The following is a 23849-nucleotide window of genomic DNA, read 5'->3' on the forward strand; positions in this document are numbered from 1 at the left end:
TACACACACAGCACAAACATGAAAACATACAAACAGATGCACACACATTGTACACACACAACACAAACATGAAAACACACAGACAGATGCATACACATTGTACACACACAACACAAACATGAAAACTAACAGATGCACACACATTGTACACACAGAGCACAGACAGGAAAACACATGGATGCACACACATTGTACATGCACAACACAAACATGAAAGCACACAGATGCACACACATTGTACACACACAACACAAACATGAAAACACACAGAAAGATGCACACACACTATACACACACAAGAGCATGAAAACACACGGGCAGATGCATGCACATTGTACACACACAACACAAGCATCAAAACACACAGACAGATGCACACACATTTTACACATACAACACAAACATGAAAACACACAGACAGATACATACACATTGTACACACACAAGTATGAAAACACACAGAGAGATGCACACACATTGGACACACATAACACAGCCATGAAAACATGCAGACAGATGCACACACTTTGTAAAAACACTACACAAACATGATAAAACACAGAAAGATACACACACATTGTACACACACAACACAAACATGAAAACACACAAACAGCTGCACAAATCTTGTACACACACAACACAAACATGAAAACAGACAGACAGATGCATACAAATTATACACACAAGCACACACATTGTACACACACAACACACACAAGAAAACACATAGACATATGCACACACATTGTACACACACAACACAAACATGAAAACAGACAGGCAGATGCACAAACATTGTACACACAGCACAAACATGAAAACACACAAACAGATGCACACACATTGTACACACACAGCACAAACATGAAAACACACAAACAGATGCACACACACATTGTACACACAACACAAACATAAAAACACACAGATGCACACACATTGTACACACACAACACAAACATGAAAACACACAGACAGATGCATACACATTGTACACACACAACACAAACATGAAAAAGTACAGTTTTGTACCTACCATAAATGTAGATGTTCGAGGATTCCATTGCTGCAGTCCTGACTATTGGGTATAGTCCGCGTCCAGTCGGCCCGAATACCAGAGTATAAGGCTGACGTCGGTCATGGCGCCTTAGACTGACGTCAGTACGTCAGGGTACTAATGCGCATGACCGACGTCATATCCTCAGTCTTTTCTTGCCCCAGATGTCAGAAGACCCTAAAAAGACAAGTCCCAGAAAACCTGCACCCAAAAACATGTACAATATATACAACAATATATATACAAAAACATAAGCATGTAAACTCACCTACACAACCACCCCTAAAATCAGAGGGGAAGGAGGGAGGGTAAATTGGACTGCAGCAATGGAATCCTCGAACATCTACATTTATGGTAGGTACAAAACTGTACTATGTTCTTCGTCTTCCATTGCTGCAGTCCTGACTATTGGGTAGAATCCCAAAGCAGAGGTAAGGGAGGCTGGCAAATTATAAAGAAGTAGGAGCTGACAACATGCCTTGCAAAACAGCTGTGGCAAAACCAGCCCTAGACTTAGAGTAGATAGGAAGGTGATAATGCTTAGAGAAAGTATGCACTGAACTCCAAGTAGCTGCTTCCAAAATATCCTTAGTTGCCACCCCCCTTAGAAATGCTGTTGAAGTGGCAGTAGCCCTAGTGGAATGAGGCCTAATCCCAGATGGAATCTCCTTGCCATGATGGGAATAACAAAATGCAATGCAAAAGCCAATCCACCTGGAAATAGTTTGTTTTGACACAGGCTTGCCCTGTGAACTCAAAGCAAAAGAAACAAACAACTGCTGAGACTGCCTGAAATCCTTAGTCCTGCTTAAATAATATCGTAACTGCCTGTGTACATCTAAAGTGTGCAAAATCTTTTCCCCTTTATTTTGGGGGTCTGCATAAAAGTAGGCAAATGAATAGTTTGGTTTAAAGCCACACTAGAAACCACCTTAGGCATAAAGGATGGATTAGTACGTAATGATACCCTATCCTTATGGAAAATCAAAAAGGGCTCAACTGCCATAAGGGCCTGCAACTCAGACACCCTTCTTGCAGAAGTAATAGCCAACAGAAAAGCAGTCTTCCATGACAAGTATTTCAATTCAGCAGTAGCCGCAGGCTCAAAAGGTTGTAGAGTAAGTTTTTCCAACACAAAATTGAGATCCCAAGCAGGAGTAGGAGCTCTACGTGGGGTCTGATATTCTTTGCCCTCTAAGAAACTGCTTGAACAAAGGATGCGAAAACAAAGGTGGGTCACAATCATAGTGAGCTGAAATTGCTGCAGCATGAATCTTAATGGAAGAGAAGGACAACCCTTTGTCCAATAACTCAGTAAGATATTGAAGAGCCACACTCAAATTAGGCTCAGAAATCTCCAAATTCTTTGCTGTACTCCAAAATAAAAATCTCTTCCATTTTTCTGCGTACACCTTCCTTGTACTAGGTCTTCTAGCTTCCATAATCACATTTAAAACTTGTTGAGGAAGTTGAGACCTGCTGTGTTTCAACAGAGAATATGCCAGGCTGTTAGATGAAGAGAGTGAAGCTTGACATTGAGCAGATGACCTTCCTTCTGAGATAACAGATGAGGAATCAGAGGTAAAGGCCATGGAGGCTTCTTTACTAGACTCCGTAGTAGTGGATACCAGTGTTGCCGAGGCCAATCTGGAGCTATCAAAATCATCCTTGGCCTGTCTTGTCTGACCTTTAATAGTACCTTTGGAAGAAGAGGCAGAGGTGGAAAGGCATAGACATGAAGGTTTTTCCAACTGAAAGACAGAGCATCCACTTTCCAAGCTGTGTGATGAAACCCCTTTGTGCAATACTTTGGCAGCTGGTGGTTTAGTGGAGAAGCGAACAGATCTATGTCTGGAGTTCCCCATGACACTGTCAATTTCTGAAATACATGAAGATCCAGTTTCCACTCGTGGGGATCCATGATTTGTCTGCTTAACACATCTGCTAAGGAGTTCTGTGCTCCTGGCAGAAACCTTGCCTGAAGAGTTAGTTGCAAGCTTAACGCAGTCTCCCATAAAATCATTGCCTGCCTGCATAGAGGATAAGAATGTGTTCCCCCTTGCTTGTTGATGTACCACATGACAGTTGTGTTGTCTGTTAGAATCAACACCTGCCCTGGAAGAAGTAACTCCTTGAAAGCCATTAATGCAAACTGGACTGCTAACATCTCCTTCATGTTGATATGTAGATGCTGTAGTCTGGCCGGCCACTTGTCCTGTATCCACTTTCCATTTAGATGAGCTCCCCAAGCAATGTCCGAGGCATCTGTCGTTAAAATCTGACTCGCCTCTGGCCGGGTCACAGAGAGTCCCTTGTTTAGGTGACATTCCTGAGCCCACCACAAGAATTCTTTTTGAAGGCAAGGTATTATATGAATGACAGTGTCCAAATCCTGGCAGTGCTGTGTCCATACATTTTTGAGATACCATTGCAGCTTCCTCATATGCAGTTTGGCATTGGGAAGCGCCAGAATACAAGATGCCATGAACCCTAATGCTTGAAGGACTGTCCTTGCAGTCAGCACGGACTGATGAGATAGTTGATGGAAGTAAAGTGACAGACTCTTTTGTTTGTCCGGGGTTAAAAGGCCATCTGGGCTGCTGTATTCAGTCTCACACCCAGAAAGCACATGTCTTGAGAGGGTACTAGACTGGACTTTATTTCGTTCACAGAATACCCTAGGCATCTTAGCACTGCTATGACATATTCCAGATGCTGTAGAAGGTCTTCCTTTTCTTGAGCCAGAATCAGGCAGTCGTCCAAGTAAGGATAGATTTGAATTCCTTGAAGCCTGAAGTAAGCTATCACTGGAGCCAGAACCTTTGTAAATACTCTGGGCGCAGTAGATAAGCCAAAGGGCAATGCAGAGAACTGATAATGAAAATCTCCAGTTCGAAACCGTAGATACTTCCTGCAACTTAGCCTTATAGGCACATGAAGGTAAGCTTCCTTGAGATCTAAAGTTACCATCCAGTGATCTTTGCCCAGTAGAGGTAAAAGCTGTTGTAACGTCAACATCTTGAACTTGGGAATGTCCAGATAAGTGTTGAGGATAGATAAATCCAAAATTGGTCTCCACGTGTTCCCCTTCTTTGGTACTAGGAACAGGCGAGAATAAAAACCTAGGCCCCTTTCTGATACAGGGACTGGCTGAATGGCCCCCATCTGGAGTAACTGAGAAACTTGCTTGTGAGCCTCTTTTCTTTGTGGAGGAGGAACGTCTGGCATGCCTTTGAAAGGGGGCATTGTGTGGAAATAAAATCTGTAACCGTGATGAATGATATCCAACACCCATCTGTCTTGAGTAATCAAATCCCAATTTTCTTTGAAAAGAGACAGTCTTCCTCCCAAAGGAGCTGCCAGACGAGAGTCCCTGGCAGCTGAAAAGGCAGGTCATTGGGTCTGTTTACGAAAGGACTGACCCCTGCCCTCACCAGAAGTCTGGGCGGGTGCTATCCCTGATCTAGGCCTAAAAGAACCTTGAGCCCTGCCCCTACCACGTCTAGACCTACCCCTAGACTGGGAATCATAAGCAGGATATGTCCACCCCTTAGCAGGCCAATTTCTACTAAACTTCGGAGGCTGCACCTGCAAAAAATCTTTAACAGTCTGCATAGACTTAGCTTTGTCCTCCATTTTCTTTAAAACTGCTTCCACAGGCGATCCAAACAACACATCAGACTGTAAAGGAGCATCCAAAATCCTTGTCTTAACATGCTCAGCCAAATTCTGATCCTTCAACCAGGCATGCCTGCGAAGAACAGAACTAGTAGCAGCCACCCTCGAGGAGGCCTGTACAGCATCAAAACCACACTGCAAAGAATGCTTACCCACTTGTTCAGACACATGAACCAAATCCAGCAACTCTTTACACTCAATACCTTCCGCCAAAGCATCCACCTTAGATTTCAATTGTGAAAGGAGATAATTTTGATATTTTAGCATGTGAAACTGACAATTCAACGCCCTCATGGCTAGAGTGGAAGAAGTATACACTTTCTTTCCCCACCTATCCAAAGCCCTTGCCTCTTTATCAGAGGGTACAGGATTTTTAACCACAGAAGCTTTAACACCTTTAGGCCCCTGAGAAACAGTTTCTGGGTCCGCCCTAGGACTCTTAAACAAATACTTATGAGCTTCGGGCACCCTATAATACCTATCAGGCTTAACAGGAGCAGGAGGTAAGGAGTCAGGATTCAGGAAGCCTCTGCAAAACATCCTCCACCACATTCAACACAGGAGGAATAGCTAAGGGCCTATGCTGGGGTAAAACAAAAATTCCCTAAGCCTTTTCCTGAATCAGAGTAATCCTGGCCTTCCCATTTAAAGTGCTCCCTCATGGAGTGTAGAGTCTCTGAAAATGAGAAATCCTCAGGAGGAGAAGCTGTAGGAGTGGAATCATCCACATCCGAATCAGAATAAGTAGGATACTCCTGTAAGTCTTCCACAGAAGACTCTGAAGCCTGTGAACACTGTTCAAAACTATCAAACTCCTGTTCCACCCTAGGCCTCTTATCAGGCGGGGGCATAGAACCTCTAATCATAGTAATCAAATCTTCTGCCATTTTAAGCATATGTTTCTTAGGAACAGAGCCGAAATGCTAGGAGAAGCCCCACAGAAGCTGAACTTGGCCTACCTCTAAAAGAAGCTTTGGCAACAGAAGGAGAGGCCCTAACTACCTTGGGAAGAGAGGGAAGAACAGTTACCTGAGAAGGCCCCTCAGCCTGGCCTACCTCCTGAGAGGGCACATCTTGTAACAGTAAAGTTTCTGCCTGAGACTCCATGGAAACTCCTGGCAAAACCTCTGGCTCCACTGAGCCTTCTAAAGAACCGACGTCCGGGACTGCCGGTTCATCAACCCTAGGCTTCACTGTTTTGTCCTTGCGCTTCTTGGATGAAGCGGGCGTCGGAGCATCCGACGGCATATTATAATTGCAACGCTTCCCAAACACTAACCTGGCACAATCTAGCCTCCTCTTAATAGTGCGTTTGTTAAATCTAGCACAAGAACGGCAACCAACAACGTCGTGCTCAGGCCCTAAACAAGGTATACACAATGTATGATAATCCCTATGCGGTATCTGCTTCCCACAAGAAATACAGTTATTCACTTTTTCTGACATCCGGTTAAATACTGAGGCAAGAAAAACCAAAATGTTCCCAACGGGGTACTTAGCCAACTCTGTTTCGGTCTGAAACTCCGGTTTCGGAAATATCTCAGAACGCCAACCTGCACTCGCAAAATTGCTTCTGCATCGGACCATGCGGCAAAAAAGACTGAGGATATGACGTCGGTCATGCGCATTAGTACCCTGACGTACTGACGTCAGTCTAAGGCGCCATGACCGACGTCAGCCTTATACTCTGGTATTCGGGCCGACTGGACGCGGACTATACCCAATAGTCAGGACTGCAGCAATGGAAGACGAAGAACATCACACAGATGCACACACTTTGTACACACACAGCACAGACAGGAAAACACACGGATGCACACACATTGTGCATGCACAACACAAACATGAAAGCACACAGATGTACACACATTGTACACACACAACACAAACATGAAAACACACAGAAAGATGCACACACAATATACACACACAACAAGAGCATGAAAACACACAGGCAGATGCATGCACATTGTACACACACAACACAAACATCAAACACACAGACAGATGCACACACATTTTACACATACAACACAAACATGAAAACACACAGACAGATACACACACATTGTACACACACAACGCAAGTATGAAAACACACAGAGAGATGCACACACATTGGACACACATAACACAGCCATGAAAATATACAGACAGATGCATGCACTTTGTAAACACACTACACAAACATGATAAAACACAGAAATATACACACACATTGTACACACACTACAAAAACATGAAAATACACAGATGCTCACACATTCTATACACACAACACAAACATGAAAACACACAGATGCACACACTTTGTACACACACAGCACAGACAGGAAAACACACGGATGCACACACATTGTGCATGCACAACACAAACATGAAAGCACACAGATGTACACACATTGTACACACAACACAAACATGAAAACACACAGAAAGATGCACACACAATATACACACACAACAAGAGCATGAAAATACACAGACAGATACATACACATTGTACACACACAAGTATGAAAACACACAGAGAGATGCACACACATTGGACACACATAACACAGCCATGAAAACATGTAGACAGATGCACACACTTTGTAAAAACACTACACAAACATGATAAAACACAGAAAGATACACACACATTGTACACACACAACACAAACATGAAAACACACAAACAGCTGCACACATTTTGTACACACACAACACAAACATGAAAACAGACAGACAGATGCATACAAATTATACACACAAGCACACACATTGTACACACACAACACACACAAGAAAACACATAGACAGATGCACACACATTGTACACACACAACACAAACATGAAAACAGACAGGCAGATGCACAAACATTGTACACACAGCACAAACATGAAAACACACAAACAGATGCACACACATTGTACACACACAGCACAAACATGAAAACACACAAACAGATGCACACACACATTGTACACACACAACACAAACATAAAAACACACAGATGCACACACATTGTACACACACAACACAAACATGAAAACACACAGACAGATGCATACACATTGTACACACACAACACAAACATGAAAACACACAGATGCACACACTTTGTACACACACAGCACAGACAGGAAAACACATGGATGCACACACATTGTGCATGCACAACACAAACATGAAAGCACACAGATGTACACACATTGTACACACACAACACAAACATGAAAACACACAGAAAGATGCACACACAATATACACACACAACAAGAGCATGAAAACACACAGGCAGATGCATGCACATTGTACACACACAACACAAACATCAAACACATAGACAGATGCACACACATTTTACACATACAACACAAACATGAAAACACACAGAGAGATACACACACATTGTACACACACAACACAAGTATGAACACACACAGAGAGATGCACACACATTGGACACACATAACACAGCCTAGAAAATATACAGACAGATGCACACACTTTGTAAACACACTACACAAACATGATAAAACACAGAAATATACACACACATTGTACACACACTACAAAAATATGAAAATACACAGATGCTCACACATTCTATACACACAACACAAACATGAAAACACACAGGCAGATGCCCACATATTGTACACACAGAGCACAAACATAAACACACACAGACAGAGGCACACACATTGTACACACAACACAAGCATGAAAACATACAGACAGATACACACACAACACAAGCATGAAAACATACAGACAGATACACACACATTGTACACACACACAGACAGATGCACACAAATTGTACACAAACACAAGCATGAGAACACACAGACAGATGCATACGCAATGTACACACACAACACAGCCATAACAAATGCAGACAGATGCACACACATTGTACACACACAACACAAACATGAAAACACACAGACAGATGCACACATATTGTGCGCACAGCAGAAATGAGAAAACACACAGGCAGATTCACATACATTGCACACACAATACAAGCATGAAAGCACACAGACAGATGCACACATATTGTACACACAACACAAACATGAAAATACACAGACAGATGCACACACATTGTACACACAAAACACAAACATGAAAACATGCAAACAGAATCCCACACATTGTACACACACACAACACAAGCATGGAAACACACAGACAGGTGCACACAGATTGTACACATACAACACAAACATGAAAACACAAATGCAGATGCACACACACATTGTACACACAGCACAAACATGAAAACACACAGACAGATGAACACACATTGTACACACACAACAAACATGAAAACACACAGACAGATGCACACATATTGCACATGCACAACACAAACATGAAAACACACAGATGCATACATACTGTACGCATACAACACAAGCATGAAAACACAAAGACAAATACATGCACTGTACACACACAACACACACATGAAAATACACAAACAGAATCACACACATTGTACACACACAACAGAAGCATGGAAACACACAGAGCACAAACATGAAAAAACACAGACAGATGCACACACATTGTACACATACAACACAAACATGAAAACTCACAGACAGATGCACACACATTGTACACACACAAGACAGACAAGAAAACACACATAGAAATGCACACACATTGTACACATATACCACAAACATAAAAACATGCAGACAGATATACACACATTGTACACACACAACACACGCCTGAAAACACATAGACAGATGCACACACATTGTACACACACAACACAAACATGAAATCACACAGACAGATGCACACATACTGTACACACACAGCATATGCTTGAAAACACACAGGCAGATGCATACACATTGTGCAAACACAACACAAACATGAAAACACACAGATGCACACACATTGTACACACAGAGCACAGACAGGAAAGTGCACAGATATGCAAACATTGTGGACACAACACAAACATGAAACACAAACAGATGCAGACACATTGTACACACAATACATACATGAAAACACACAGATACACACGCATTGCACACACACACAACACAAACATGAAAACACACAGAGAGATACACACATTGTAAACACACACACAAACATAAAAACCTGCAGACAGATGCACACACATTGTACATGCACAACAGAAGCATGAAAACATACAAACAGATGCACACACATTGTACACACACAACACAAACATGAAAACACAGACAGATGCACACACATTGTACACAGACAACACAAGCGTGAAAACACACAGACAGATGTACACTCATTGTACACATACAACACAACCATGAAAATATGCAGACAGATGCAGACACATTGTATACACACAACACAAACATGAAAACACACAGACAGATGTACACACATTGTACACACACAACACAAGCATGGAAACGCACAGACAGATGCACACACATTGTACACACACAACACAAACATGAAAACACACATACAGATGCACACACACTGTACACACACAACACAAACATGAAAACACAAACAGATGGACACACATTGTACATACACAGCAGAAACATGAAAACATATAGGCAGATTCACATACATTGTACACACAATACAAGCATGAAAATACACAGACAGATGCACATGCATCGTACACACACAATGCAAACATGAAAACATGCAACCAGAATCACACTGTGATTGTGGGGGGGTTGGGAGGGTGGCCTAATGATTAAGATGTTTGCCTTACAAACACAAGGTGCAGGGTTTGAGTCTCACAAGGGATAATTGGCTAGGCTTAAAATGGCTCACAAGGGCAGTTAGCTTAGTACTAATCTATGAACCTATGAACACATTGTACACACACACACAACACAAGCATGGAAACACACAGACAGGTGCACACACATTGTACTCATACAACACAAACATGAAAACACACAGGGAGATGCACACACATTGTACACACAGTACAAACATGAAAACACACAAACAGATGCACACACATTGTACATATACAACAAACATGAAAACACACAGACAGATGCACACATATTACACACACACAACACAAGCATGAAAACACACAGATGCACACACACACAACACAAACATGAAAACACACAGACAAATGCACACACTGTACACACACAACACAAACATTAAAACACACAAACAGAATCACACACATTGCACACACACAACAGAAGCATGAAAACAGACAGATGCACACACATTGTACACACACAACACAAACATGAAAACACACAGACAGATGCACACACATTGCACACAAACATGAAAACACACAGACAGATGCACACACACTGTACACATACATAAGACCCAATGAAGTTTTGTATGTGTGTGTGTGTGTGTGTGTGTGTGTGTATCAGCATGAGTGCATGCGCTTTTGAGTATGTTTGGAGTATAGACATTTTTGGTTACCCTCTGTTATTACTTATGTATTTTGAACAGGTACATTTTTAAAGCAGTATATTTGCCAGGACTGAAGACTATGATTCAAGTAACATTTTTTGTAACTGCAAAAATCATTTGTTTCTGGCTTATGCAATTTACTAGCAGTACACTGGGATCTGATTTTGCTCTTCTATTGACAATGTAGAATAAGTGCTTCAAATCAAACACTACCAATTATGGGCTTAAAAGTATTGTTGCAGCAAAAACTTGGTAAAGCCTAGTGGAATTCACCTACCAAATGATCACTAAATAACCATCCAAAAGGTAGAATGAACAGTAGGTAAGTTTAGTATTGTGCAAATTGTTTAGCTTTTTTCTCATAAAAAAGTTAAAGAATGAATGTCATGAAAAGAGAAATGTCTAACTTGTTAAATGCTTGAGTGACATTGTGCCTGTACCACTGTGGATCTGGACCGATGATCTTACTACAACTTTCACTCATTCACCAGTCAAGCAACCACTTCATAACCACAAAACCAAATAGGCGTTTTATGATTTTTTTTGTGACACTATATATTGGCCTGTCTTGTAAAAGCCTTAACATAGTTCAGCAGTAATGAATTGATTCTACATCCAGTACTTAATGGATATAAACCAACTGAGGTCGAGCCATAACCCTAGGTATTTAAAGAATGTGGTTGTTTCTGTTGGGGTACCATTGATATCTGCAATGTTGAGAGTTTTAGGAGTTTTTTTTTCCAGCTTTTGTATGGTTCCATATATTATACTTTTTGTTTTAGAGGGGTTTGGGAGTAGCTTGTGGTTGTTTAGTGAAGGATTAATGGAGTGGAGGTCACAGTGAAGTTGGATTTAAATAGTGGAATATGACAGACAGGACCGAATAACCATGTCATCCTATCTGTGGTGAAGCATTGCTCTAACAAGCGATCTGAGAGAAAGAGGTACGTCAGTCAGGGAGACGGGGAGGAGCACTCTACAGATGATTTGGCCATAGAGTCCACGGAGGCCCTGGTTTCAGATAACAATGACAGCAGTGGGGCTGCAAGTGAAGGGAGGAGAGCATGAAGTACAACACTGCTTGGACACCATGTTAGGACTACAAATCTTCTCTCAACGAATGACTTCATGGGGATATGTTTGCGAGACTTTAGCTTACTGCAAAATGCTCAAATGACCCAGAAGACTAGTATGTAACAATGTGCAGAGACTACACAAAATTTATTGTAGTCAACTGTGACTAGTTGAAGAAGGAAATTTAGCGAATCACAGCTGCTGGTAAACATAAAAAGAGCAAATTCTCCTTGTTGTCTATCTGTCCCTCTTCTTCCTTCTACCTATCCTAAAACATTCTCTCTCTCTCCTTTTAATACTGATCCTCCAGGTCTTCATTTTCCTCTCCTACCAAGTTAATTTCCAAATATGTTTCATAGCTGTTTACGTTATGCTGCTATTAATGATATTCTGTTTAAATTTTATATTTATTGATTATTTGTGTACCTCTGTTTACTATGTTCTTTATGTAATGCAATTTTTGTGGAGCTTTTCTATCTGGGCCTCCTCTGAAAAGGGTAGCTTTCTGCCCAATTGGAATATTCTGGTAAACACATGCAATAAATAAATATAATAAATAAACTTTGGGTTTTTCACTTTTCACTGCAACAATGTTTGGACTCTATAGATTTAACACGTAGTTTGAAGAAATTAATTCTATGTTATTCTGCCATCAGGTTCTGAACAATTTGCATTCCTGTTTTATAAGTGTGGGAGCGGTAATATTAGCTTTGGCATCACTTTTTCTGCTCAGGAATGTCTTAGCTAAGTTCTCCTGTTCACAGCCAAACCATGTGTGTGTTTTTAATGTGCTAAACGCAGTTGTTATTTAAGAAATTTTTAACACACTACATTAAAACAAAGAAATGTGAACAATGTAATCTGTGAAGTAGATTCACCATGTATCAGAAGTAAAACAAATCATGTCAATAACTCAGAAGGAGGCCATATGGAAAGAATTGGACAAATGATTAACTTAATTTTTATACTTCAGCTGTACGTGGTTGGTTGCCTGGCATGCTACAGAGGAGACACTAGCATTCCTAAAGTTACTTTTTTATGTGCGTTCCAGCACATTAACAAATACTAACTTTGTTTACCTCCCCTGGCATGCTGCCCAGATTTTACAATGCTTATCAGGTGCCAGGTACGGCATCCCGTGATTCCTTCCCTCTACACATTCCTTTACTAGGCATTGTGTCTAGGGCCCTAATATTAATTAAAATAAAGCTGTCCTTTCTGAGTTTCCTTCACAGGTCATTCCCTCACTGCTTAAAGCTAAGAGTTGCTGACCATGACACAACTTTCTCAACTTGCATGTTTTAGTTTGTTTCACCCAAGCTGCCTATGAAAACTAGATCAACTGCTTTGCAATACTGTACACTAAAAAAAAGAAATAAAAATTGTGTAAAGTCTGTGCATTCATTAAATAACACATCTAAATGTGTTTAACTATACTCATTTCAAGGAATCATGACATAATCTCAGACTGAATCAGGATGCAAATGTACTTTGCTTTGTTGCATTTTCATGTGCCAGTGTTAACATACTGCCTTCAGCCTTTCAACACTTTAATAACTGAAACATTTAAAATCCTCCACCCTTATCCGGAACAGCTTTCACGGTGGTTGGGACCGGTCCAGCAATGAGATCTTGCAAAATAAACAGTGAAACATTTGTCAGATGTAGGGCTGAAGTTTGAGCTGCTGAGACTTTGGAAGAATTAAGACATTCCTCCACAAAGGGCACAGCCTGCTTCCCATTTTAGTATTAAAGATTTAGTTCAGTGCCATGCTTAGTGAATAAGACATATTCTTTGAGGCTGCTATGGTACTAACAGCAGCAAATATGGAGAGACTCTAACCTAATACTGCCAAGAGCACTGTACATGTTATCCTTGGACAAAACCCCACTTTCTTTTAAATTTGATTTATGAAAGAAACTTGGACTTTGTAAGTCATTCCTATCTTTAATTGGTGTGTCACAATAGGTGGCATGTATAGATGCCACCCCACCCAGTGCTACTTATGTCAAAGTATATGCAAGCTTATTAGTTTTCCATTTGATTGTGTAGCCATCAAATTATCAGAGAAACAATGTAAACGACAATAAAATAAGAATTACTTTATGGCAGCTGTTAAAAGTACAGGCAGCACAGTGGCACAGCAGATAGCATTGTCTACTCACAGCAAGAAGTTCCCTAGTTCAATTTTCGGTTAGGGTACCTTGTGTGAGGAGTCTGCATGGCCACCCTGTGCTTGCATTGATTTTCCCTAGGTGCTTTGATTTCCTCCCATATTCCAACGACGTGCAACAGGTGGATTGGATACTCTACGTTGCAGGTAGGTATGAGTCTGTGTATATGTATGGTCTGGGCACAGGGCTAGCAACCTTGTCCCATAAAAAGGACTGAATTTGTTATGGAAGCAATTACCCCTGTGTACTGGTTGATGGCATAATGCGCAGCACAGACTTTAAGTTACTTTCATGAACCAATGAAAAGGGAATTCAGGCATGTATGCACGCACACATGTATACACCCTCAAGTGCATGTGCACACAGCTAGAGACAATAGTCATGTACTTTACTCATCTAAGCTACATTTATTAGTGGTCAGCATAAGGAGCAGGTGTGCATAACTTGAAAAGCAGCATGTAATTACAGCAAATTGCATCAACAATATGGTCATGATAAATAGCTAAGATGCCCATGTTGTGCTGTACCATCCTTTAAATGGCTGAACTTTGAGACCACTGTACCTTGAAAGTCCACTACAGCATCCTCCTGTAGAGTATGGTGTGAAGGCACCACTGGAAAGGAAACCTCCATTTGTTCCTGAACCATTATGGAAAGCTGGTCTGAAATCCTGCTAGAATTCATTATCATAAACCTTGGAATTTAGCGTCAGTACCCAGTCTGTTGACAGATATTCCCAGTAATGAATTGTGTACAACTACAGCTGATGAATGTCGGCAGATGGGAGGGATCAATTGCAACTTAGCAAGGCTCATGGTATACCTTGCAGAGAGTGAACATTTTGAACAGGGACTGTTAAACCCTGAACCAGTGGAGTTGCTCAGATATAGGAAGGTCTTGGCTCCCTGCAATATATTTTGAGCTGTCACTATGGGCATTCATTTGGTCTCACTTCAACCCCCTAGAGTGTTCACCAAATGTAACTGGTAAGTACTGGCTCTTAGCCAGAAACATAAGCACTTTAGTGATTCTTTTGGCAATATTAATATGTGTGTATATAGGTGTCCTGGCGATCCACAGAGTATATCCAGATTCATTTTGATAGACATGGAAGGACTGAATGCTGTAATGCAATGCTAAAGATTTCCTTGGGGATAATGGTGTTTAGTTTGCTTGGATCCAAAATTAATGTGAAGTCCTTGTCTTTTTGTTACTTAAACGTATGTGGAATAAAACCCTAAACCTTTCTGGTCAGGTGGAAATGCTTGGAAGGGTCTTTTTGTTTTCATGAGAAGACATAACACCTCCCACCTCTGTATAGGATTTTTGACAGAGTGGAATGTCATGCAAGAGAAGAAACTGTGAAACATGCTGAGAAGAAAGTATTCTTCTATCCCCTAGCCACATGATCCACTTGTTTGATGTGACAAGTTTCCATACAGATGGGTGGAAGGTCAGATAGCCCTTACTATCTCCTGATTGGGACAGTTTAGCAAGGCCCCAGGACTGCTTGGTGGACAATGGTCTCCTGAGGTTTGCTGTGAACCCTTGGCTTTTGGCCTGTATTCTTGCTGTGAAATTCTCTAGTTTAGGGGTTTCATTTCAGCTGCCTGTTGCTGTTTTTTTGGTGTGTTCTGCGCTTAAACTACATTTGGTTCTGGCTCATCTGTGTTCTTGACAAGAATCATTGAGGCAGCTGAAATTTTACATAAACAACTCTTACGGACTTGCCTTTTTTTATATTTCAAGGTAAATCTTATTCTGTGAATTAGAGGTGCACAGACCCGGAAAAGATGAGTCTGTGAAGTTTATCTTGGTTTTCCTTGGTGAACACCATCAAATGGAGCCACATGTGCCAGTGTACAGAAATCTAAGATCCTTCTGCTCTGGATATCTCTACAGTGACATTACAGAGAACATGCATTATAAGGGTCATCATGTCTGAGGTGCCTGTGGACCAGGGACAGTAGCTTGTCTTTTATGGGCATTGTGACAACCCCTTGATTGTATGATATACAGTCTGGCTGTCAGCAGAGAGGATTAATTAAGGATATGAGCTATTAATGAGCTATTTCCTGTTATCCAGGGTTCAAATCTATCAGCCTCCATTTGCCTACTGTGCGACTCTGAACAAGAAACTTGACCAGGTAGTGCTCTCAGGCAGAGTCTGAAAAATGTCTGTGTGGATCAGTGCTCTAACCCTGTTAACAAATACAAAATAACAACAACAACAACAAAATCGCATCTGTGATGTCATGCATGAAATCTGCCATATGTGTAAAGTAATTTAGGATTTACATAGTAAAACTGGTGGATAACTATACATGCTTCCTAGCTTGTCTATTGCCTTGATTCCTTATCTTTGGTACAGACATTTGTGCTCTGCAGAATGATGGTATTTTTAAGGGCTGATGCAGAAACTATGGCAACAGCATTGGGAGTCTCATCCTATAAGCTTCACTCCTTAGGGCCAGAAGATGTGGTCAGACTTTTTTTAGTTATTGGGTTCACAGTATTTGGGTTTTCTTAAGCCAGCTGAAGATGCCATGCAAAGCAAGTACCAGGCAGAGCAGTGGCTCAATAAGTCTGGAAGCCTTCTGAAGACTCTTCTGTGGGGGGATTACTGGGCCAAGGATGCGTTCCACCACTGCTGCATTAATTCTGGGCATTCCCCAAAACTGGGTCATCTAGGTGGACATGGGGAATTTGCAGCCTTCTTTTCAGCTACACTGTAGTAGCAGACTCCAGTGGAGAGGCAAGTGTGTACTCTTAAACTGGGCATTCCGGGGTCTCTTTAGAGGAATAACTCTGAAGATGATGAAAAAGAGATCCAGTTTGCTGTAGATGTCCTGGTAGATGGCTCTAGAGGGGTCTGTGGACCTTCTGTGCTGCTGCTGAGTGACAGGCTGGCAAGGAGATAAAGTGCAAGAATTGGGCAGGAACATACTGTACTGGGGGAACTAATGACCGTCTCATTCTCGGTTTGATACCAATGTCAACATAGACAGCTGCATCAATGTTAAAATCTGGAGTAAGTAGGTACGACTCAGCATTTTTTTGTCTCTAGAGGTGATGTTGACATCATTCCTGACAACTTGAAACCTGGCAGAGGATTTGAGAGCAACGACACCAGTAGCAACTGCATCAACAAAGTCTAAGCTGAGGAAATGCCTGACATCAGAAACCGCAATACTGAGCCATATTGTGCTGAAATTGACACTGTAGTATGTCGCATCAGTATGGGTCCTAAAGTTTGCATCAACTCCATCAAGGGCTGGGATCTTTGGGAATGGTACTGGCTGAACAAATTCATCATTGAAGCAAAGATGAGGTGACACAGGTAGTGGCAAAAAAATGCCACAGATTCTCTGGCTCCAAAAAATTGAGATATATGGATCTCCTCTTATGATGTGTTTCCCCACCCACCAATCTATAATTCTGTTTTATTTTTTATCTTCCTTGTATTATTCAGAACTGTACATTTCTGTTTCAGCTGTTTTAGTATATATTTTGGTTTTATACTTCATTTCTGAAGTATACCCTCACTCATTTCTGTCTGAAAACAATAATGTAAAAGGTAAAATCATTCCCCAGATGGCAGCTTTTATTTTTGTCAGTTTCTCATAATTAATCTAGTTTCTCTTTTGAAACTGTCATATTTCATTTTTCAGCCAGCGTGAATCTATGCTTAATATTTTCTGTTTTCACCACCAGCAGCAACATTAATTGCTCTCATATGCAGTACTTGTTTGGTGGTCATCTTTTATGTTTGAAATCTTTTCTTGTCCCCAGGCCTATCTCCTTCTCTTTTGTGTCTCAGCCACATATTTCTATACTACACTTCTTTTCACTGTATGATGATTTTGTCTCTCTCCCACACTTTCTGGAAACTCAGCTGGTAAAAATGTTGAATTATCTTGCATGATTAGTTCTAGCTACATCTTCTCTGAGATTTCCACTATAGAATCAACAACTTCAACTAGAGAGGTTTGGCATAATGGTTAAGGTATTTATCTTTCAGACACAAGGTGCAGGGTTTGATTCTCATGTGGGGTAACTGCCTGGGCTTAAAATGGCTCACAAGAGCACTTGGCCTAGTAGTAGTAACTTATTTGGTGAACTGAAATCCAGTCTCTATACCTGTTTTTCTATATCACTGCTTCATTTTCTTCATTTAATGTCTGTCTCTTTCCAAGGACCTCCACTTCCATACTGCTAAACAATTAGCTGAGAGTTGTTCCCCACGATCCCCTAGTGAAAAGTAAAGGTTATTGCCATACTACCATAGACAAATTAACCCTAGGTAATAAAAATATCACATTGGGCAGCTTTAAAAAAAGATCATAGGAATAGTGAGCTTAACCTGATCAGTAATAAGTAAATACATAAAATAAGTTTGTTAGAACAAAATGTAGATATAAACGAAAGCAGCTAAAACGTAGACATTTAATACAAACATGAGAAAAAAAATAAAAAATCAAAAGGAACTCTTGATAGTTCTGCAGTGATTCAATTATTTATAAATTATATCAGCAAATGTCTGTTTATCAGGCTGGGAGGGGGTGAACATGGTCGGCCTTGACCCATCCCATCTGACTGCTTAACTACGATGGCACTCACTCGTACGGCACTGTTCAGATGCCTCCTGCTCAGTTTGCTGATGACGTCTGTAATGGCATGTTTTGAGGTCCAGGTGAATACTGGAGAATTCTGAGGGAGCCAAGTCACACTAAGTGGGTTTGGTGATGATTAGCTGGAAGAGGAGGTAGCAGGTTTTGAATGTCTATATCTTCTTGAGAACAACAGACACAGCACATAAGGATTCCTTATGTCTGCAATAAGGAAGAAGAGTAACAGATATATTACATTTGTAATATTTGTACGTTACAGATTAAAAACATTGAATCTTATTTCTGAGGTTTAGCTGCCCACTCCCTTTCATTATATGGAATCTGCAGGTGGAATTCAAAGTATGTGACAGTCATTCTCAAAAAAAAAATATTCAAGTGGAAATTAATGAATTCCAGCTTTGTTGTGAAATATTATAGAACTGGCTCAGTAATTCACACTTGTATGAATTCTAGGTCTATTTCTGGTTTATTTAAATACATTTACACTAATATGTTTATCTTTTGTTGATCAGGTTAGTCCCACTAGGCCAGTCACCTCTTTTCAGGGGAGACCAGCTATGATATGTCTACTAAAATGAGAAATTTGGCCAGGGCATCGGAGCACTTCACCTTCTCTTTTCAGTAGGTGCCATGAGATCTTTTACATCCACCTGAGCTACTACCAACTCAAGCAGATGGGACTTCGGTTTAACATCTGAAATGAAGGCTGAAACTGGAGAACATACACCGTTTTCTCAAACATGGCTTTATATTCCACATCTGTGTAAATAAGTTTCTGGAATAATGGCTATTTCCAGTAATGTATAACTAACTAACCTCTCTATTTTTCTCTGTTAATTTCAAAACTTGATGTAGTTGGATCTTGTGTCTTGTTTTCAGGCTGCAGAATGCAGTATTATACCTCATCATGACTGTATCAAGGGGTAAATGCTTTAAACTATGAGCTGTGCTACAGAGTAAGCATTTGTGATACTGGCGTCATCACACTGATTTCAATGATCCCAAGCTTTTTTATTTCTTTATTTACTTTTAGTATGACTGCATTATTTTTAATCAGAATTTACTTTTCTGAATTTGACAATACTGTATTTAATGGCACTGACAGTAAGACTGTTGTTATTGCGGCAAGTAATAACTTGGTGGAAACTGTCTTGAAGTATATTTATATTCTTGGTAGAGATAGTTATACTGCACAGCAGCTTGCAGTTGTAAAAACTTGCTAACCACAATTTAGCCCCACAGTTATATCCAAGAAAAATGCACAATAAAAGAATGATCCCAAAAATGACCCTTTGGGATACCACTGGACACAATTGTGAGCTTGCAGGTAACATATAATTATTGCATTTGAGTTCTCTCTTTAACTGATTGTTCACTTGCTAAGATAACTCTGAGCTGAGCAAAGATATAATGCATTAACGGGGCGTAATGTCAAACCCTTTTGTAAGATATAAGTATGCATGTGTAGTTAGACTCTTGTTCAATGCCAATGGCATTTCTTCAAAAAAAATCAGATTAACTAGGGAAGATCTTCCCTCAATAAAACCATAATATTCCATGCTTATTCATGTGAGGTCACCAGTATCTTTTCAGGGTAGGCTTAACTATTAAACATTCTGTAAGTCTGCAGAGAACGCAAGTGAGGTTGATTTATTTATTTTATTTACTTTCTGTTGATCATGCCTTTGTTAACCAGGTAATCAATCTGGTCTGCCTCTAACTTGCATCAGTCAGGATCTATGCCCCAAGGACAAGAAATACACCTGGACAATTTAGAGTCACAATTCAACTAGTATGTTTAGGAAGAAACTCGAGTATCCAGAAAAAACCTACGCAGACACAGGGGGGGGACATGAAAACTCCACAGAATCACTGAATAAAGGACAAGACTGAACATCAAAATGGAGACTAGAAGTGAAGATCTTCCACACTGAGCCACTGTCCTGCCATATGTAATGGTTTACGTTTGATACAGCTCCTGCACCTCACTTACATACAGGGACCACTATAGCGTGATACCAGACTTACAAAATGTATGTGGTTCTCATGAAATTTATTATCAAGAATAAGCAGGGCTTTTACTAAGGTATTTATTCTTTTTTGTTATGCAAGAAACTACCCAGTATATTGTCATGTCTCACGGATCTGGCATTATTAAATATTTTTAATGTACTGGGTATCATTTCATTTGCTATGCTCACGGGAAGGAGGCCATCACATTCATTAAGCAAACGTGCACTACTTGTAGCCTTACATTTTTGGAAGCTGGTAACATTTGCCTGCTAAACACTGATGGTGAGATAGTATGCGTTATTGCAAACCCACTGTGTTCATTGTTTCCTTTTTAGTTTTTTGATGTAGCTGAAAAATGTGCTGTTGTTACCCTCTGATTTAGATGTGAGTCTATTTTCACAGTCTGACTTCATATAGTTGATCACTTAAGTACAACATTTCTGTAATTTGTTTGTGGCAGGTTTGTTGATAGAGTTACAATTTATTTTTTGAAAGTATTATAATATCATGTTCTTGTTGTATCGCAAACTGATTTTAGAGTTCTACCATAATGGTATATTATTTATTATACAATGACTGGCCATTAACATTTAAAAATGAGCACGCTTAATGGTCAGCTCAATGAACGTGCCCATTGTAAATCAAGAATATACCAACAGTAAAACTCCGAACACTAAAGTATCATTGAGTGGCCAGATTTTCTTATAGGCATATACAACTTCCAGTCATAACTCAGAATGCCCAGATTTTTGCTTCAAATTTTTGGACTGTTTCTGATAAAAGTGTGTGTTTTTTTGGCAAATCATTGAAGGTTAAAGTTAGAAAATAATGACAGTCATTTGTGTTTCAGACTTCACACTCTTCAGTAAATTAATGCTAATGCAAAACCTGTTACTCTATCAATTTTCTTAATTTGTAACAACAATACATAAAAAACTGTCCCTACTTTTGGACATTTATCCCCCCATTATTTATGGTTTTGTCCAGATTTCTTGCTCTAAGAGGTTGAGATGTATGCTTCCAGACAACAAAAAGCATTGTAGATCTGGAAGGTGTTCATATGCTACCAAGTTAGCCACGATGTTCGGCGATCAAGAAGAATCAAATACATTAAAAAATGAAAAACATTAAAAAATGAAAATGTACCTGATTCTTCCTGTCTGCAGGACATCATGGCTGGCACAGTAGCTTACGAACACCTTCCCCATCTACATTTCTTTCCAAGCCACCGGTGTACTGTGTAAACTTAGGAACATAAGTCCCATACACACATGCAGTACTTCAAACAACCCCAAGATATAAAATTAAAGTGGAAGAACACATTGGTGCCATTATACAAAGACATCATTTAAGAAAAGTAAGTTGTTTTTCTTAAATAATGTCATTGTATAATAGCAATAACCCATGGTTGGGTGTGGGTAATGTTGGATTTATCCATGGTTGGCTTTGTTTGGTCACTCGGGTTTTGCCCTTATGACCAAACCATGCCAACTGTGGGTAAATCCAGCACTATACACCCCCGCCATGGGTTATTGCTCTAGACTACCTAAAAACTTTGCTCTAGAGTTAACACATTTTCAGATCTCCAAAATGGGACAAAGAAGGTGTGACTTCAGGGTGTGGCAGTCTGCAAAGTTTTAAAATCATACATGCAACATACACACCCCCCGAAGACAGTGGACATTAATTTACTGTAAGTTTCAGACTTAATCCATACAAGTGGCAAACATTGTCTCATTGGTTATTGTCAGAAATTTCTGAGTGTAATGCTGGGAATAATGTAAGAAAGGATGTTCCTCAGGTAGTGATAATGTTGCAGTTTTGCTTTTCTGACATAGCACTGGGCTCCACATATAAAACAATAGCTAATCTCTCTCTAAATTATTCCCAGAAAGAAAAGAAAATATAGAAACCTCTACTAGTGTAAAAAGCAAAATACACAAAACATTTTTGTTAACTAATCAGCAAAGAAATAGAGAGGAAATGAGCACAAAATGTATGATAATATGCTTCTATTCAGTATTCGGATCCACAAGATTAGGGCCACCAGCAGAAACAGATGAAACAAATTTAAGAGTGTAATTTATAGTGCCTTTCAGTCATGGACCTTTCATTTTGCAGAAATCTAATTCACTGGCTACCATTTATGCAGTTTCACTAACATAAATGTATCTGGTTGAGATGTGTGTTCTTCCTCACAGCCTAGAACTGTTTCTGGACACTCTGCACAGCTATTTATTCATTGTGGTATCAAATATTCCATGTCCTGAGTCCCTTCTTAGGAAAGTCAAGGAAATGTTGCTTATGTTATGTGTCAATTGAAGCTCTTCAGATTTTTTGTGGGCAGCATATCTACATTTACTGCATATATTGGGGCATTGCTGAGTATTCATTTTTATAGGTTCATATGTTCATAGGTTGGTACTAGGCTATCGGCCCTAGGGCCTATACAAGCCTAGCCATAACAATTCCCAGGATATTTCTTCCCACAATATTTACTTCCCTGGACCCCTATCTAGCAGGGCGACTGACATGATCCCCAAGGTGAATTTCCTATCTCCCATCCAATTGTCAAGGTTCCTTTTGAAGAGGGACAAGGAGGCGCTCTGTTTGACATGTATGGGCAGTCTGTTCCAGAGTATGGGGAATCCCTGGGTCAGGAACCTATCCCACCAGCATGTTTTGTTCATTGTGATGACAAGGTTTAGATCCCTGGAGCATGTAGCTCTGAGGGATTGGGATTTCTTTAAGTGGAGCATGTCCAACAGCTCAGGGTTTGACATGGC

The 23849-nt window shown here is 40.2% G+C and overlaps 1 protein-coding gene across 1 annotated transcript in view; it reads right to left on the reverse strand.

The window, feature by feature from the left end:
• The window catches only part of IL17RC (interleukin 17 receptor C), a 564676-nt gene that overhangs the window by 487186 nt on the left and 53641 nt on the right, over positions 1 to 23849 (reverse strand). The gene's annotated exons all lie outside the window — the stretch shown is intronic.

Source organism: Protopterus annectens, chromosome 7.part0, assembly GCF_019279795.1.
Source record: "Protopterus annectens isolate FY-2018-M chromosome 7.part0, PAN1.0, whole genome shotgun sequence".
Taxonomy (NCBI): Eukaryota; Metazoa; Chordata; order Ceratodontiformes; family Protopteridae; genus Protopterus; species Protopterus annectens.